Genomic DNA, 6,325 nt, shown 5'->3' with positions numbered 1-6,325 from the left:
TTTAAATCAAACTTTTATTGTCACATGCGCCGAATACAGTGTGGACCTTACCGTTGTGAAAATGTGCTACTTTCAAGCCCTTAGCCAACAGTGAAGTTCAAGAAGAGTTAAGAAAATATTTTCCAATAGAAAAAAAGAAAAGAAACATGAATAAAATAACAATAAAGAGGTAATATACAGGAGGTACAGTACAGAGTCAGTGTGCGGGGGTACAGGTTAGTTAAGATATATTTGTACATGTACGTAGGGGTGAAGTGACTATGCAATGATAAAACACAGCGAGTAGCAGCAGTGAACAAAACAAGTGTGGGGGGGGGGGGGGTCAATGTAAAAAGTCTGGTGTATTGTTGATACTCCAGTCATGTGGGGGATTGTAGGTACTCCAGTAATGGGGGGGTATTGTAGATACACCAGTCATGGGGGTATTATAGGTACTCCAGTTATGGGGGGGTATTGTGGGTACTCCATTATGTGGGGTATATAGGTACTCCAGTCATTGGGGGATGTAGGTATCCTATATGTGGCGGGTATTGTAGTGTACTCCATTCATGTGATGTATTGTGTAGGTATCTCAAGTCATGGTGGGTATTGGAGGTACTCCAGTCATGGGGTGGTATTGTAGGATCTCCAGTCATGTGGGGCTATTTTAGGTGATAGTCATGTGGGGGTATTGTTTGTACTCCAATCATGTGGGGGTATTGTAGGTACTCAACTCATGTGGGGTTGTTGTAGGTACTGCTGTCTTGTGGGGGTTTTGTAGGTACTCCAGTCATGTGGGGTTATTGTTGCTCCAATCATGTGGGTGTATTGTAGTTGCTCCAATCATGTGGGTGTATTGTAGTTGCTCCAATATGGGGTTGTATTGTAGTCCTGCAGTCATGTTTGGGGTAATGTTGATGAAACAGTCAATTGGAGATATTGTAGGTACACCAGTCGTGGCGGGGGGGGGGGGTATTGTAGGTACTCCAATCATCTGAGGTTTTGTAGTGCTCCAGTCATGTGGGGATATTGTAGGTACTCCAGTCATGTGGGGGTAATTCAGGTTCTCCAGTCATGTGGGGGCATTGTTGTTTCTCCAATCATGTGGGTGTATTGTAGTTGCTTGAGTCATGTGTGGGGTATGGTTGATGATACAGTCAATTGGATGTATTGTAGGTACTCCAGTCATGTAGGGGTATTGTAAGCACTCCAATCACGTGGGGGTATTGTCGGTACTCCAGTCACGTTGCAGTATTGTAGATGATACAATAACGTGGGGGTATTGTAGATGATACATTCATGTGTGGGTATTGTAGGTACTCCAGGCATGTGGGGTTTTTGTTGATGATACAGTCATGTGGGGGTATTGTAGATGATACAGTCATGTGGGGTATTGTATTTTCTCCAGTCATGTGGGGCTATTGTAGGTTCTCCAGTCATGTGGGGTTATTGTAGGTTCTCCAGTCATGTGGGGTTATTGTAGGTTTTACAGTCATGTGGGGGTATTGTAGGTTATCCAGTCATATAGGGGTATTGTAGGTGATACAGTCATGTGGGGTATTGTAGGTACTCCAGTCTTGTGGAGTATTGTAGGTGATACAGTCATGTGGGGTATTGTATTTACTCCAGTCATGTGGGGTTATTGTAGGTACTCCAGTCATGTGGAGGTATTTTAGGTACTCCAGTCATGTGGAAGTGTTGTAGGTACTCCAGTCATGTGGGGGTATTGTAGGTACTCCAGTCATGTGGGGGTATTGTAGGTACTCCAGTCATGTGGGGGTATTGTAGGTACTACAGTCATGTGGAGGTATTGTAGGTACTCCAGTCATGTGGAGGTATTTCAGGTACTCCAGTCATGTGGAAGTGTTGTAGGTACTCCAGTCATGTGAGGGTATTGTAGGTACTCTGGTCAGGTGGGGGTATTGTAGGTGAAACAGACATGTGGGAGTATTGCAGTTGATACAGTCATTTGGGGTGTTGAAGGTGATACAGTCATTTGGGGGTATTTTAGGTTATCCAGTCATGTGGGGGTATTAAAGGTACTCCAGTCATGTGAGGGTATTGTAGGTACTCCAGTCTTAGGATGGTATTGTAGGTACTCCAGTTATGAGGGGGTATTGTAGTAGATACAYTKATGTGGGGGTATTGTAGGTACTGCAGTCATGTGGGGTTATTGTAGGTAATACAGTCATGTGGGGGTATTGTAGGTACTCCAGTCGTTTGGGGGTATTGTAGGTGATACAGTCATGTGGGGGTATTGTAGGTTCTCCAGTCATGAAGGGGGTATTGTAGGTGATCCAGTGAATGTGGGGGTTTTGTATAAGTTCTACATTCATTGTGGGGTATTGTAGGTTCTACAGTCATGTGGGGGTATTGTAGGTACTCATTCATGTGGGGGTATTGTAGGTGATACAGTCATGTGGGGGTATTGTAGGTTCTCCAGTCATGAGGGGCTATTGTAGGTGATACAGTCATGTGGCGGTATTTGTAGTTGACAAGTCATGTGGGGGTATTGTAGGTTCTAACAGTCATGTGGGGGTATTGTATGGTACTCCCAGTCATGTGGGGGTATTGTAGGTGATACAGTCATGTGGGGGTATTGTAGGTGATACAGTAATGTGGGGGTATTGTAGTTCTACAGTCATGTGGGGGTATTGTAGGTTCTCCAGTCATGAGGGGTATTGTAGATGATACAGTCATTTGGGGGTATTGTAGGTTTTTCAGTCATGAGGGGGTATTGTAGGTGAAACAGTCATGTGGGGGTACTGTAGGTGATACAGTCATGTGGGGATATTGTAGGTACTCCAATCATGTGGGTCTATTGAGGTACTTCCAGTCATGTGGGGTATTTGTAGGTATCCAGTCATTTGGGGGTATTGTTGGTACTCCAGTCATGTGGGGGTATTGTTGGTACTCCAGTCATGTGGGGGAATTGTTGTTGCTCCAGTCATGTACAGGTATTGTAGGTACTCAAGTCATGGAGGGGTTACTATATTTGCTCAATTCATGTAGGGCTATTGTAGGTTCAGCTGTCATGTGGGGGTATCGTAGGTTCTCCAGTCAATTGGGGCATGTAGGTTCTCCAGTCATGTGGGGGTATTGTATGTACTCCGTCATTTGGGGGTATTGTTGTTGCTCCAATCATGTGGGTGTATTGTAGTTGCTCGAGTCATGTGTGGGGAATTTTTGATGATACAGTCAATTGGAGTTTTTGTACGTACTCCAGTCTGTAGGGGTATTTTAGGTACTCCAGTGTCGTGGGGGTATTGTAGATTGATACATTCATTCGTGGGTTTTGTAAGTACTCCAGTTATGTGTGGGTATTGTGGCACTCCAGTCCGTTGGGTATTCTAGGTATCCAATCATGTGGGTTATTGTAGGTTTTACAGTCATGTGGGGTTATTGTAGTGTTTTACAGTCATGTGCGGGTATTGTAGGTTCTCCAGTCATGTGGGGTTATTGTAGGTTTTCAGTCATGTGGGGTTATTTAGGTTTTACAGTCTGTGCGGGTATTGTAGTTTCTCCAGTCATGTGGGGTTATTGGTAGGTTTTACAGTCATGTGCGGGTATTGTAGGTTCTCCAGTCATAATGGGGTAGGTACGGTGATACAGTCAGGTGGGGATGTTGTAGGTACTCCAGTCATGTGGGGTTTTATTTTAGGTACTCCAGTCATGTGGAGGTTATTTAGGTACTCCAGTCATGTGGGTCTATTATAGGTACGCCAGTCCATATAGGGGTATTGTAGGTGATACAGTCGGTGGGGATGTTGTAGGTACTCCAGTCTTGTGGATGTTTTTTTTAGGTGACACTGTCATGTGGGTGTATTGTAGGTACTCCAGTCATGTGGGGAATTGTAGTTGCTCCATTCATGTGGGGCATTGTAGGTACTCCAGTCATGTGGGGGAATTGTAGTTGCTCCAGTCATGTGGGGGAATTGTAGTTGCTCCAGTCATGTGGGGCATTGTAGTTGCTCCAGTCATGTGGGGGAATTGTAGTTGCTCTATTCATGTGGGGGCATTGTAGGTACTCCAGTCATGTGGAGGTATTGTAGGTACTCCAGTCATGTGGGGTTATTGTAGGTACTCGGCCAGTCATGTGGATGTTTTGTTGGTTCTCAAGTCATGTGGGTCTATTGTAGGTACGCCTGTCATGTGGGGGTATTGTAGTTGCTCATCGTCATGTGGGTGTATTGTAGTTGCTCCAATCATGTGGGTGTATTGTAGTTGCTCCAGTCATGTGGGTGTATTGTAGTTGCTCCAGTCATGTGGGTGTATTTAGTTGCTCCAGTCATGTGGGTGTATTGTAGTTGCTTCAGTCATGTGGGGGTATTGTTGATGATACAGTCATGTGGGTGATGTAGTTGCTCCAGTCATGGTGGGTGTTTGTGTTGCTTCAGTCATGTGGGGGTATGTGTTGATGAACAGTCATGTGGGTGTATTGGTAGTTGCTCCAGTCATGTGGTGTATTGTAGTTGCTTCAGTCATGTGGGGGTATTGTTGATGATACAGTCATTGGATGTATTGTAGGTACCAGTCCGTAGTATAAGTATGTCCCGTGGAGGATATGTTAGGTATCCAGTCGTGGAGGGATTATTTAGTACTCCAGTTGTGGAGGGATATTGTAGGTACTCCAGTATCGTGGAGGGATATTGTAGGTACTCCAGCTCGTGGGGGATATTGGTTAGGTACTCAGTTCGTGGAGGGATATTGTAGGTACTCCAGGGAGGTATTGTAGTACTCGTCGTGGAGGGATATTGTAGGTACTCCAGTCGTGGAGGGATATTGTAGGTACTCCAGTCCGTGTTTTTCTTTTCACCTTTATTTAACCAGGTAGGCTAGTTGAGAACAAGTTCTCATTTACAACTGCGACCTGGCCAAGATAAAGCATAGCAATTCGAACACATGCATCAACACAGAGTTACACATGGAATAAACAAAACATTACAGTCAATAATACAGTAGAAAATAAGTCTATATACAATGTGAGCAAATGAGGTGAGATAAAGGGAGGTAAGGCAAAAAAAGGCCAGTGTGGGCGAAGTAATACATACAAAACAAGTAAAACACTGGATGGTAGATTTGCAGTGGAAAAATATGCAAAGTAGAAATAGATATAATGGGGTGCAAAGGAGCAAAATAAATAAATAAATACAGTAGGGGAAGAGGTTAGTTGTTTTGAGCTAAATTATGATGGCTATGTACAGCTGCAGTAATCTGTGAGGTGAGGTATTTAAGTTACTCCAGTCATTTGGGTGGTATGGTGTGTTTAGACAAATAGATGTCGCTTAAAGAGTACTTCATTTTGTTGATGTAGTATTGTGCGTGTTTCAATAGTCTAATGTGTGTGTATCGTTGTGTTCCAGATATCTAATATGTGTGTGTGAATGTGTGTAATAGGTGTGTGTTTTGCAGGTACTTGATTCCCTCCTGGACCGTTCCCATGCTGGCTTCTACCAATGTATCATCAGGAACCGTGTAGGAGCATACTACAGAGGAGGACTGAAGTGCAGGTTGCATGTAAGTGACTGTGACTGTGTGTGGCAGTCAATTCAGGAAGTCCCTAAATTGACAATTCAATAATCAATTCTTTTCAATAAACTGAAAAGTAGAATATATTATTTGAAAGTTTGAAAATGTTTTATTCAAATCACTTCCTGAATTGGCATGTTTTTGTGTTTTTTTGGCGTGCAAGTGCGTGGGTGGTGTGCGTTCATGCAGTGTGTGTGTGTGTGTGTGTTGTGTGTGTTGTGTGTGTGGTGGTGTGTGGTGTGTGTGTGTGTGTGTGTGTGTGTGTGTGTGTGGTGGTGTGTGTGTGTGTGTGTGTGTGTGTGTGTGTGTGTGTGTGTGTTGGCGTGCACAGTGTTACAGAGTATCCAGACAGGTTCCCTTTGCTAGGAGCTGTGGGAGAGTGTGCCAGCTCCATCTGGGGAGGAAATATCTACCTGCATCTCATTTACTGAGCCTATGACCCTCCGGACAGCTGTTCCACTCGACCCTCTCATTAGATGGATTATGTTGTGCTGTGGTTTTTATATGACTGCCACTTATTTTATTCCCTTATTTGACAACAACATCTGTTAATCTCTGGTTGAACCGCAGAGTAAAAAAAAAAAATGAAAACATTTTTTTATCTAGTACTCCCCTCCCTTGTACTACCCTTCTAGTACAGCCATCCCTAGTACTCTGTAGTATTCCCATCCCCAGTACTCCCTAGTACTCTCATCCCTAGTCCTCCCTCGTACTTTCCTCCCTAGACTCCCCTCCCTAGCACTCCCTAGTACTGGAGGCATTCAGTTGTACAGCTGACTAGGTATCCCCCTTTCCCTTTTTTCCCTTACTCTCATCC

At 44.1% G+C, this 6,325-nt stretch overlaps 1 pseudogene; it reads left to right on the top strand.

Moving 5' to 3' along the window:
- The first annotated feature begins 4,969 nt into the window (after positions 1-4,969).
- LOC139024057 (protein sidekick-2-like) overlaps positions 4,970-6,325 on the top strand; it is a 40,378-nt pseudogene continuing 39,022 nt past the window's right edge.

This window comes from Salvelinus sp. IW2-2015, unplaced genomic scaffold (assembly GCF_002910315.2).
Source record: "Salvelinus sp. IW2-2015 unplaced genomic scaffold, ASM291031v2 Un_scaffold928, whole genome shotgun sequence".
Taxonomy (NCBI): Eukaryota; Metazoa; Chordata; class Actinopteri; order Salmoniformes; family Salmonidae; genus Salvelinus; species Salvelinus sp. IW2-2015.
This window is presented reverse-complemented; position numbering and strand designations above follow the sequence as displayed.